Here is a 13,826-nt window from a genome sequence, read left to right as displayed (position 1 = left end):
TATACTCAATGGAATTAGTCAACCTCAAACTCCTGGGCTCAAGAAATCCTCTTGCCTTAGCCTCTCAAGTAGCTAGGACTATATGCATGCATCACTGCACCCAGCTGATTTTTTATTTTTTATAGGGTCTCACTATATTGCCCAAGCTGGTCTCGAACTTCTGGCCTCAAGTGATCCTCCCACCTCAGCCTCCCAAAGTGCTAGGATTATAGGAGTGAGTCACTGTGCCCAGACAGAATTTTTTAAATTAAAAATTCTCACCGTGCATCTACTTCCTCTGGGAAAGGCTCTATACTAGTCACTAAGGTATGGGGGGTTTGACTGCCATTTACATTTACAAGGAAAAAAGACAGAATCAAATGATTGTCCTTCAGAGCTAGTAGTGAATTATGTGTCTGGTGTTGGTGTGCAAGGTTTCCAGATTTGGCTTTTAACTTGTGTGCATGTAATTATATAATCATTAGGGTGTTGTAACTGTACCAATCACTGTGCTGACAGGTATTGTCCAAGAGGCCACCATCTATCTTGAGCAAACGCCTTTGTTTCTCTGTAGTCAGCCTGGCCTCAGGACAATAAAATTACATATAAATGCAACCCTGAGTTTCATTTCCCCCCACAGGTTCTAAATAATTTGGCTGTAATTCTTTGGGGATGACGTTCACGAAAAACTCTATAATCTTTGGTATTGTATTTCTCAGCTGCAGGTACTTCCAAAGCTGTGATTTATCTAAATTGTATTTTTGTCAAAGGGTTATAAAGTAGATAATGTGAAAAGTCTGCTGGAATATTGTTAGCAAATTTATAAAATTACTTTCTGTATCCAGTTAGACCAAGTAATTTTTTTATTCATTGTTTTCACGGCAGGCTTAAGTATCATTGAGGACTTCAAGGGAATAAAAGTTAAACATCCAAACTAGAGATTCTTTGTCTAAAAGTGTGTCTGTTAGGACAAAGTTATCATTTACAGAGCTTGGAAGTAGCATTTAGATGAGTGAACCATCTAAGCCTAAAACTACAGCACTGCACGCAGATATTTTCAAAATTCTTTCTCTTGCCTACTTTATGCTGTTCCCTCAAATCCAGTAGTGAATTATTGGTCCCTGGTGTCATATGCACCCCACTGGGCCACATTCTCACGGCTATTTGATCCAAGGTCATAGTCCATATATTAGCATTAACTCCTAAAAGAAGTTTGTCTTGTACAAAGTGACACTCCTTAGCATTGTTATTCCATCCTATGGCCAGCAAGGAGCTGGTGGTACTAAGTACTGAAAGGGGTCTGCTGTCTTCTCATCTTGTGGACATGAAATCTACAGCATTTACATTGCTAGACCTCCATGAAATTTTGGAATCCCATCTTACCACTTGATGTTATGTCGAATGGTGCCTCTGAAATGTTTTAGATTCTCAGTTCTGTAACCTCTAATCTCATTTACTTTATTAATAATTATTTAATTAAAAGGCCTAAACCTTTTAATTAAATTCATCCAGGAAATTACTGTGAACCCAGAAGAAATGGAAAAGGCCTATGAGTCAGAAATAGCTAACATAAAGCCCAGAGGTAAAATTGCCGGGACCAGTAGCCAGATCATTTGTGTGCCGTGCAAAGCAGCGATTTTTAGTAGCAGTTAGAAAATAAAGGGCAAATAGCAAAATGAGAATGCAGAAAAGCTACCAAAACCAGAATAATTTATTGCCTATATCTCACTTAGTTTAGGTCACTTAGTTGCTGGGTTACAAATCTGAATAAGAAAAACAATGAAAAGCTGATAAATTGTCACAGATCAGAGGAAAGTAGAGAAAAATAACAACTAAATGCAGTGTGGTATTCTGGATTGGATTCTGTAACAGGAGGACTGCAATGCAGTATCCTGGATTGGATTCTAGAACAGGAAGACATTAACGGATAAACTCTTGAAATCTGGGAAAAAAATGGAGTTTAGTTCATGGTAATGTATCAATGTTAATGTTAGTTTCTTAGCTTTGACAAATATATCAGTAATGTAAGATGATCACATTAAGGAAACTAAAATTGGGTGGAGATTTTACAGGAATTCTCTGTACTATCTTTGCAACTTTTTTTGTAACTCAAACATTGGTGCACAAAACTGAACAAAGCTTAAAACTAGCCCAGTCTGGGAGTTTAATGAAGAATACCTGAGATCAATTCTGAAAGACATGTAGGATTGTTCAGGAAAAGGAAAGAGTGACCAGAATTATGGGCAGAAGGAAGTGCAGGAGGCATGTGGGGAATCCAGGTGATTTGGAAGACTAGAGATGGGAACAGATCAGGCCGTGTAAGGCTTGTGTGCCTCAGTAGGAAGCTAGACCTCTACCTGGGAGAGAGGAGACATAAAATGATCAGACCTGAAGGAACCTATGGGATATGTATTTTGGAGGCAGACCTGAAGATAGGGAGACAGATTAGGAATCTCATGATAGTCTGAATTAGGCAGAAACAATAGCTACAGAGAGGAGAGTACAAATTTGAAAAATACATAGGAAGTAAAATAAGCAGCTTTTAGTGATTTGACTAGAGATTATTTAGCGGAAAGGGAAATTACTTAAAAAAATGTTTTGAGAATACAACTGTGCTATCGCATGATACAACAATTAATTTTCAAACAGAAATTACCTACCTTGTGAAGAAAAGTTGAAGTTATGCTTAGTATATTCTACTGAAGATACACAAAAACTTATAGTCAACAAGACGCAATAAATTCATATTTTTAAACCCCGTGTTTGAAATATATAATGGTAATAGAGAAAAACCAAAAGCACATAGCTGATTCGAAAATAAGCCAAGCATCTCTGTGAACCCAAAACATCTCTGTGAACAAAAACCCAAAGTAGTAAGCAATGGTGAAGTCACAGTGGCTTGCAGGGAGCTATGGCCCCCGCCACACAGAAACACAGCCTTACCATTTTAAATACTCTCAGGAAACAGGACCACCAACCACCATTATAGAGCCTAACTCTGGACTGGCAGTCCTGAAGCCCAAATAGGGTGAAATCAAAGTCAAAAGATATGGAAAACAAAGGGGAGAAACAAAAATCCTCTAAGCAAAAATAAATCTGCAAAGGAAAATATCTTTTATAAAGTTAGTGAAAAGAAAGAAAGCCAAACAAATTAACTATCAGAATATTGATTCATTCTAGATAAATTAATTTATAGTCCCACCATTAAAATATCTATTCTAGAACACTCAAAGAGGGATAAAAATTAACATCTTTTTTAATTAAAAAACAGAACAAAATCAAGGAGAAATGAAGCAAGGACTGTAGCTATAGAAAGAAATTTAAAAGATTAGAAAAATATAACTGACTTTAAATATATTAGCACTAAGTATGAAAATAGTTTTCCTAATGCCAATATTTAATTAAATTTACTGAATTCTTAAAAAAGACAATTTATGAATCATAGCATTATTCTTCTACTCATGGTTTTTCAATGGGTTTATTTCCTTACTAATTATATCCTTGTTGAGAGTGTGTGGCTCTAAGTTCTATCAGTCTTTGCATACCTGATAATGTCCACATTTTGCCCTCATCTGGAAATATATTTTAGCTTAACAAAAACTGTAAATTGACAAATATATTCCCTCTAAATTTGGAATATTTAACTTTATTGTTTTCAGTTTTAGTATAACTGCTAAAAGATCTACTGTCCGAAAGTATAAATTTAAGTACTCATTTTCAAAAACTAAAAAATACTATACATAAATAAAATAGAAGAAAAACATGAACAAATGTAAAAATCATATTAATGATAAAGGAATAATATTAACAAGGTGGTTTCTTAGAGAAAATTTTAAGAAGCAACAAATCTCTACAAGTATTGATAAAGCAAAAAGGCACAATAAGCAATATCAGAAGGGACAATGGAGATACATTATAGAATAAGAAATCAATGTTTAAACAATGAATTGTCATGAAATGAAAAACATGAAATAAGTTCTGGAAAAAATAAATTACAAAACCTGATTCAAGAAGAAATAAAACAGTTAAATTTAAAACTAAATAAAAAAAACACCACTCAAAAATAATAAATTCTACCTCTAAAACCCATTATATTTATATACTATTATAGACTAATTTTACTAAACCTTTTGGACTATTCTATTATAACCATAATTACAAAATTGGAAAATCTGTGATTTTTTTAAAGTTCTAGCCAATGCAGTAAAATTTTTAAAACATGAAACTATAAAAATTGAAAAGAAATAATCAGAATTGCCCTTTTCCACAGGAGATATAATTGTCTGAATAGGAAATTCAAGATTACCTATGGAAAAATTATTAGAACTAATAACAGAGCTCAACAAGTTTACCATATGTATACATAAATAACATAAAAATCAATAGCATGCCTATACATCAGAGATATACAAATAGATAAGCATAATGGAGAGAGTGATTCCATTTATAATAGCAACAAATTTATATAGGACTTAGGAATGAATTTTACAAATATTGCACAAGAGTTTTATAAAGAAATTGTGAAACATAATTAGAGGATGTAAAAGGTTTAAGTAAATGTAGTATATTTGTGGGTGAAAAGACTGGCTATCAAAAATGTTGATATTCATAAATAAATCACCAAAATCAATACAATAACAATAAAATCCCAACAAAAGTGTACATGGAATTTGACAGTCTGATCCTGAAATTTAAATGAAAACTAAAAGTACCAAGATTAATCAGACAATTTTGAAGAAAAAATAGGATAATGTAGCTACTTTTCTACTTGATATCAAGAATCACTATAATGTCCGAGTCATTAAAACAACATGTTATTGGCTCATGAGTGGAAAAAAAAAGCAATAAAATGAGAATAGAGACTGTAGACTTACATATATATGGAAACAGATATACATAATAGTTTTGACATAAATCTGTGGGAAAGACTGAAACATTCAAGAAATTCATCTGGAGGAATTATTTATCCACATAGAAAAAATACTAGATTTCTACCTCATGCTATACAAAAATAAATCAGTGGTTTAAGGGAAAAGTTGACCAAAAACAATGAAGAAAAAATATAGATAAATTGATGAATTGTTTTGATACTAATGAAGAAAATAATTTCTTTATCAAGATAGAGAAAGTATAAGACTCAGTAAAAAAAAAAATTTAAATACTATATTAATATGAAAATACTCTTTACAAAAAAGAGCAAAGTTAAAGGAAATATTTGCAATAACCATAAATTGCAAAGGATTCAAATCCAGAATACCTAAAGACATTTCATGAGCCTATTTTTAAAAGATAATCAATCCAACAAAGGCGTGGATAAAGGATCTCAATGGGCAATTCACAGAATAGAACTCAAATGTCCAACAAAATCATGAAATGATACATTACTCACTAATCAGGAAATTACAAATTAATAAGATTTCACACATATGTTGTCAAAATCTTTAGATCTTGGCAAAGCTGTCTAACAAAAGGAATGTTTATACACTACCAGTGGGATTGTAAATCAGAACAACCATTTTGAAAAGCAATGTGATCATATGTAGGAAACTTGAAGATGTGCATAGCCTAAAACTCAGAAAATTCCACTCCTAGATATATAGTCTAGAAAAAGTTCCACAGAAAAATGTACATAAGATGATTTGCTAGAGATATTCTTTCTCTAAAAAAGGAAAACCATCTATGTATCTATCAACCAACAATGCATCTAGCAAATAAGGAAATGAATTATAAAATTAACATTTATTTCACAATTAGCAGCATGAAGAGATCTCAAAAACAACATAGGAATAAGGTAGAAAGAGACTTACAATATACTATTTTTAGAACAATAATTTTCAGTACAATTCTATATATTCTCTCTGTATAAATATCTATGACAGAAGAGTATAAAAGCATGTGAGAGAATGATAAGCACGAGCCTCAGGATGATGATCATATGATTATATCTGGGGAGGGAGGAGTGAATAAAAACATATGGGTACACTGAAGATTTTAATGTTATTTTTAAACTGAACAAATGTAGTAAATAACAAAAGTTGTTAAACTTGAATGATATATACAAGTGCTTTTAAACATACTATCTAGAAATTTCTGTGGGTATAATTATCTTGTAGTTTTTTATATTTTAAAAATATAAGAACTATATAAATAAAAACTATATTTACTTGTATAAAAACTGTAAAATTATAAATTTTATAAACATTTCAAGAAGATGAATTAAAATGATAAAATGTTCTAATGTATAAATTCCAGTAACAGTTTAAAGCTGCCATCGTGCACAATATGTTTTCCTACCCCCAAACTTGGCAGGACTATCTACAATCAAACACACCATAGGGACTGGGCTTTTAAAAAGCAATTCACACTATAACACCAATGTCCTGGTATGGAAACTTAAGTCTGCCTCATTCCATACTTATCCTAGGTTCAGCACTGCCCCCATTACACATCCCTCCATCTCTTTCACAACTTGCTTCGAGGAGTGATAATTTATGTGCATGCTCGATTCCATGATTTTAAGGTCAAGAACTGGATCTTGATCATCTTTGCATTCCCACTGCATCACATGTAATTGAGTGTAATTCACAACTCAGTAAGGCAATAAGGCCATCACAATTTGCCTCCAATCTAACGTTACAACTGCTTCCTTACATATTCTTTACATATTCTTCACTCTAATAATACTGAGATTAATATTACAGAACCTGGACTAACCCTAGTACTGGACACATCCTTGTGAAATGGAAGTATTATACCCAGTATTGGGCTAAATGGGAAAACATAACCCATGATGCTTGCTAAGACACATTCCACTCCCATGTAGAGGGTGCTAATCAATCTAAGTTCAATAAATAAACCACTTGAGTGGTGAAGGTAGAGGACATTCATGTCTTCTGACTACCAACTATATACCTGGGATTATTTTAAGTACCTTATAAAGGTTAAATCATGTTTTCCTCATAACATAAAATCATAATATGCTATACATCTGTTCTATTTATAATACATGCCACAAAAGCAATTTCCTCCACTGGTATGTAAGCTTCATGAAGATAGAAAACTACCTTTCTTGATCCTTTCTTCATGCCAGGGCCTATCAAAATATCTGGCATGCAGTAGCATACATATGTGTGCATGTTGAATACACACACACAAAGACAAATTGCAAGTTTTGAGCGTTTTTCAAAGAACTGAAGTGACTGATATTAAAAAAAGATACTGGGAATGGTTGATTAGGTGGAGCACAGAGGATGTTTTAGGGCAGTGAAGCCATTCTTTTTAATACTGTAATGGTGAATACATGGCAATAAGCAAAACCCATAGAGCTCTACAGAATGAAAAGTAAACTATAATGTAAGCAATTTTTAAAACAATCATTCAAGAAGTTGGCAGATGTCAGAATGAAATGCAGAATATGGCAAAAACATCAAAACTTATTACAAATGTGTGAAACCCCACTGAAGGGAGTGAGAGAGTGAGATGTTGATCTAAGTAACTTTGGAAATAAGTGGGTTGTTTAAGACTAGAGGCAAAATGAAATGTTCATAAGCACTGTATATACTCTACTGGATAATGGGTTTCTTTTGCCCAAGGGTATGGGTTAACAATTATTGAACCACTATTCATGTATACTGGAATGGAAAAATTAAATTTATGAATGGTGAATGGTGAGTCAGATTTGTTATGATTGGAGTAGAAGGTTACAGATAAGAGCAAGAAAGGAGGCTAAAATGATCAATGTGGTACTAGATTTGAGGTGGAGATATCAGTACAAACTCATGCTTAATTAATATAGCTATAGATGGTTACACATAGAAAACATTATAGATATGGGCATATACACGGGTTAGTACATGCACATACATCTCCTTGTTCTATTCATTAAGAGAGTTCAGAAGCAATGATACACAGAAAGCAAGGAACACACCTAGTGTCCAGATATTGCTAATTGCTTTTATACAATAAAAGGAACCAGGGATCCTTGGAGAAATTGTTAATTCTAAGTCTATGGTAAAAAAAAAAAAAAAAAAAGTATTCAAGATGAGCCAAAGCCAGAAAAATAAGAAAGTACTCACACACAAAAATGATAGTGGTAAGCCAAAGAGATACAAAAACCAACTGAAAATCTCCCAATGGCCAAACCTGGAATAATTTGAGCAATAAAATAAATAAATCATAATCCAAAATATAAACAATACCATTAGTCCATACTGATATAACAAATAGTTGAACAAATAAATAAATGAAAGTGTACAGACAAATTTCTCATACAGAAGTGTTCCAAAAAATGTTTGTAGATACTCTGCTTTCAAGGAAAGGGAGCATAACTCCCCACTGCTTTTAGTGTGGGCTGCATGCACTGGCTTTCTTCCAAAGCATATAATATGAAAAAGAATAAATTAAAAAGTAACTTTGTAGTGTAGATACCTAACAAACATGATCTCAGCCAGATAATCAAGGTCAATGTCAACAGAGATAAGTCATGTAGATGGAATGTACCTTTGATATGATGTGATGAGAATGGCCCCTAATCTTTGTGGCCTTCCTCACTAAGAACTCATAATCCCAGTGTAATAATGAGGTAAATATCAAACAAATCCAAATTGAGAAACTTTTGACAAAATAACTGGCCAGTCCAGTATTCCTCAAAACTGTCAAGATGATAAAAAACAAAGAATGTCTAAGAAATTGTCACAACATAGAAGCTTCACGAAGCTGTGACAACTAAATGTATCACAGTACCCTGGGTGGGATCCTGAATAGAAAAATCACGTTAGAGGAAAAATGTAGAAAAATGTGAATGAAGTATGAACTTTACATGCAAATAATATACCAATATTGGCTCATGAATTGTAACAAGCCTAATATACAAATGTATGATGTTAATAATAGAGGAAAGCAGGTGTGGGGTCTACAGGAGCTCTCTGTACTATCTTCATGATAATTCTGTAAACTTAAAACTATTCTAAAATTAAAAGCTTTTTTTTTTTTAAGAAAAGGAGATTGGAAGATAGGTTTCAGAGAAAATAGTTGCATGCGAAATCAGGATATGGGAGCCAAAACCACAGTATATTATTATTATTAAAAACAAGAAATTAACAGGCAAGTTTCAAATTCAACTTTTATTCTAGGTTTAGGGAGTACATGTGCAGGTGTGTTTCATGGGTAAATGAATGATCCTGTCATCTAGGTAGTGAGCATAGTAACCAACAGGTAGGTTTTCTACCCTTGCCCCACCTCCAACCCCACTAGTAGTCCCAAGTTTCTCTGTTCCATCTTTATGTCTGTGTATAATCTTATCTGCTTATTTCTTTTGGAAATTGATCATTTCTATATCTGATAATTCCCTTGGGACATAATCAGTACCAGCATCTTTAACTGATAATAAATAACTAACTTCAGTAAGTTCCCTAAACTCACTGTCTCCTATTCCTTTTATATAAAATAAGCATAATAGCACTGCAGACTAAAGAATGCTGTCCTAAATTAAATGAGATGGTACATTTAGTGCACTCCCACGATGCCTGGCACATAGTAAGCCCTCAATAATTTATTAGTATTCCCCCAAGCACCAATGATATTAATTGTGATGATTGTTGTTATTCAGGAGTGAGCGTTTTGGAGATAATACACATTCTGTGGTAAACTATTTCCCCTCTTCACTATTGCACAATCTTCTATGAAATTCTACCTGTTCCTATTTTGTTTCTGAGACCCAAGGACCTCTGAATATTTCTCTTTTTTTTTTTTTTTGTGTTACTTCCCAAAGCACATTCATTTTTTCCTCCTTTACTCCTTTATTTTCCCAATATTAAGATCATTTTGATTACTCTATTTTTGTAAATGGTGTCACCAATATTCCAGGCTTGAAAACTCAAACTAATCTTTTAATCTTCTGTCTTCTTACTCCATCCTATTAGCCATCATCCCCCACCAAAAATTTTATCTCTTTAAATCTCTCTCACATCTGTCCTTTTTCTTTCAATTTTATCACAAGCTTTAGGGTTTTTAAAACTCATTCCTTGCTAGCTGTTATTCTATCCTGTCTGACTTTCTTGTTTTCCATGTCTCCTCACACTGGACTCTTTCCCCTTCACACAACAATATGTCATATTTTATTGAATCAGCTAGATTCAGTAGGATAAAAGCAGAAAACAGCTTTATTCTTTCCTCCATTCAACTTCAAACAAGCTCATGAACTAATTCCTTGGCTACATCTGCCACAAGTTTCAGGCAGTTCCTCTCAATTTTCTAGGCTCTTTTGATCACAAACAGTCTCAATATGGTCAACCACAATTTATATACCTTCACTTTCCTTATTCTATTCCCATGCCCCAGACAGGGAACTCATAAAGCTTGTGCCTGCAATGAGGGTAAGAGCTTTTTTGCTCCTCTATTCCTCATTCAACTTCTTCCCCAGTCCTGGCTATTCTGACTGACACCTTGAGGGACAGTACTGGGAGAAAAGGTAATTAGAGATAAACAAAGCGTGTCACAGGGCTGATAGAAGAGTTCCTATTTCTGGATGCAATGAATGCACAAGTACTGTTTTTTTTCAACTCACTTCTCCTTTGGAAAGCACTTTTGTGTTCTGTTGTTTTTTTAGATTTTCTCTACTAGGACCTTCGATTGCAGTTCCCAGGACACATTCCATGCAATTCCCTCATGGAAGGCAACAGATAACACACAGGTACCTTTTTCCAGAAAAATCCTCTCTCTCTGGTCTCTTCCACTCCACACATTTAAAAGGTGGAAGTGGGAGCTCACAAATGCTAGCAGCAGTAGGTTTCCAGTCTGCTGGCATGCTCAGTGCAGGGAGCCCTGCAGGATCCAAAGCAGGTGTTTGACCCCATCAAGTCATTCTCAATTTGCACTGAAATTAAGGTTTAAAAAAGTTTCATTTTTTTGGTCTTTTAAGACTAGCTTTGTCAATTCATACTTTTATTTAAAAAAAAATCATCAAATACTCATAAAGCCCACAGGCTATTTTTTAAATCTGAGATTATTAATTTAAAGCCCTCTCTTATCTTTCCTGATCAGTCATTCTCGTCTATTTCCTCTACTTAGCTAATCCAAAAATTATTTGCTCCCCTAAATGTAATGATTGCTTTCTAAATTTTTATTTTATTTCATCACCATCCTCCACCCTACTCTCTACTCTGTCAGGATTCCTTATTGTAGACAACTGAAACTAAATGCAGTTAATTCACACAGAAAAAGAATGAATTCGAAGGATATTGGAGAGTTTACAGAATCAACTAGAAAGCTGGAGAACTGTATTTGGAAGGAAATTTAAAAAGGAAGAAAGCTCAGATCCTTTTCTAACCATGATCTGTTGAAGAGACCCCCAACTTCATCAAGCACTCATCATTATACCACCAGGCTCTCAACTGCTCTTGAGCTACAGCAAACAATCTCCCTGACCTGTCTGTTGGCTTTGCTTCCACAAGATTTAAAGTCACAGGCAGGGACATGCTCACAACTCAAAAACCATGAGGCAAGGGAAAGTCACTTAGCATCAGATGTAAGTCAAATTTGACACGGTCTTTGGGCTGCACTGAGGTAGACGTTTTAGTTCAGCCACCCCTCAGCTGCTGAGGCCTCTGTTGCATCCCATGGAAACCTGGACCCCCTGTGAAGCTTTCTCCCTTTGTCTCATATTCATGCCCACCAATGACAATGCTAATACACCAACTGCTGGACTTAGCAGATTCAAGAACAAAGAAAAGACAGTACAGAAATGAGGCATCGCAGAATAGAAGTCAATGTGGAGCTGAGGAAAGCTAAGAAGGAGAAATGTAAGCTTATTTCCTGATGATGCTACTTCTCCACTGCACAAGAACTGCAACAACCAGCATAATGTAAATTGATCTGTTGATGACACTGTCCAAGGTATAAATAACAACAACGTGGGAAAGTTAGCTGTAAGCTACTCAAGCTGCCAAGAAGCTACCTTCTAGAGAAAACCAGTCCCCCATAAACAACATAATCCAGGCTGGTTTGATTCCAACGTTTCTGTCCTTCTTGGGAAGAATGGATTGTAGTCTCGTTCAGTTTGAATCTGCTTGGGTACTCACTAACATCGTTTCTGGGGCATCAGAACAGACCAAGGCTGTGGTAGACGGAGGTGCCATCCCAGCATTCATTTCTCTGTTGGCATTTCCCCATGTTCACATCAGTGAATAAGCTATATGGGCTCTAGGAAACATTGCAGGTGATGGTTCCGTTTTCCAAGCCTTGGTTATCAACTGCAGTGCAGTTGACCCACTGTTGGTTCTTCTTGCAGTTCCTGATACATCATCTTTAGCATGCGGTCTAATCTTACTTGGACATTTTCAAACCTTTGCCACAACAAGAATACTCACACCCCCTTTAGATTCTGCTGAGCAAATTCTTCCTACCTTAGTTTGATTCCTGTGTCATGATGATCCAGAAATATTAGCAGATATCTGCTGGGTTATTCCCTACCTTTCTGATGGTCCAAATGAATGAATTCACATGTTCATGAAAACAAGAGTTTTGCCCCAACTTGTGAAGTCTCTAGGAGCTTCTGAATTGCCATTTGTGACTCCAGCCCTAAGAGCCATTGGTAATATTGTCACTGGTAAAGATGAACAGACTCAGGTTGTGATCAATGCAGGAGCGCTCACCATCTTTCCCAGGCTGCTAATCAACCCCAAAACTAACAGTCAAACATCACAGCTGGCCACCAGGACCAGATACAGCAAGTTGTGAATCATGGATTAGTTTCATTCTTCATCAGTGTTCTCTCTAAGGCAGATTTTAAGACAAAAAAGGAATCTAGAGGGGCTGTGACCAACTATTCCAGCGGTGGAACAGTTGAACAGATCGTATACCTCATTCATTGCGGCACAATAAAACCACTGATAAACCTCTTAACAGTAAGAGATAGCAAGATTATTTTGGTTATCCTGGATGCCATTTCAAATATCTTTCAGGCTGCTGAGAAACTAGGTGAAACCGAGAAACCTAGTATGAGTAAAGAGTGTGGAGGTCTGTGTGTAAGGCTTTGTTAAGCTTAATTTGAGAACTATTTCCTGGTAGAGGAAGAGGAAGATCAGTTGTTGGGCCAGAAACTACCTCTGAAGGCTGTACGTTCCAAGTTCAGGAGGGGACTCCTGGGACCTTTAATATTTAGATCATGTAACTGAGGCATAAAGTTGTGTACTATGTTTGCTATAGTTTAAAGTTGCGCATTATGTTTGCTATAAAGTTGTGCACTATGTTTGCTATAGTTTAAAGTTGTGCACTGTGTTTGCTATAGTTTAAAGTTGTGCACTATGTTTGCTATAGTTTAAAGTCATGTACTATGTTTGGAATAGCTGGTTTTACTGTTTCTCTACTAAGAACTCTTTTTAAATGGGGTTTGTTATTGTACCACTTTTTATGCTGAAACTATACTTGAACAGTTCCAAATTGTACATACTGTATGAAGCTTGTATTCTGAATGGTTTTCTTATTTCTATATGGAATTTCATATCTCACAGTGTCCTATAAATAAAGGTTAAAGTCCTTCCTTTACTTCAAAAAAAAGAAAGAAGTCAAATTTATTATGTTTTGTACATAATAAGACTGTTTACAAAAAAAATCCTAAGAGAATATATTAAAAATGATTAGACTTCATGGAAAATATCTGCAAAATGATTGGGAACAAGACTTTTATGCAAAAAGTCAGTGTCTTCCACATACAAAAACAAAGAGAAAATATGAGAAATTAATCATTTAAACAACAAGGACAAACATACTGAAATACCTAAATTAAAGTTAAATGCAGACCCATATAAAAAAACTACAATTAAATTCAGATATGTAACCAAATAATTTAA

At 34.7% G+C, this 13,826-nt stretch overlaps 1 pseudogene; it reads left to right on the top strand.

Annotated features, from left to right (window-relative positions):
* Window positions 1-11,642: 11,642 nt before the first annotated feature.
* On the top strand, window positions 11,643-12,954 carry LOC117072997 (annotated as a pseudogene).
* The last annotated feature ends 872 nt before the right edge of the window (window positions 12,955-13,826 follow it).

This window comes from Trachypithecus francoisi, unplaced genomic scaffold, assembly GCF_009764315.1.
Source record: "Trachypithecus francoisi isolate TF-2019V2 unplaced genomic scaffold, Tfra_2.0 Lachesis_group4, whole genome shotgun sequence".
Classification (NCBI taxonomy): Eukaryota; Metazoa; Chordata; class Mammalia; order Primates; family Cercopithecidae; genus Trachypithecus; species Trachypithecus francoisi.
Note: the sequence above shows the minus strand (reverse complement) of the source record. Positions and strands in the feature narration are given on the sequence as shown.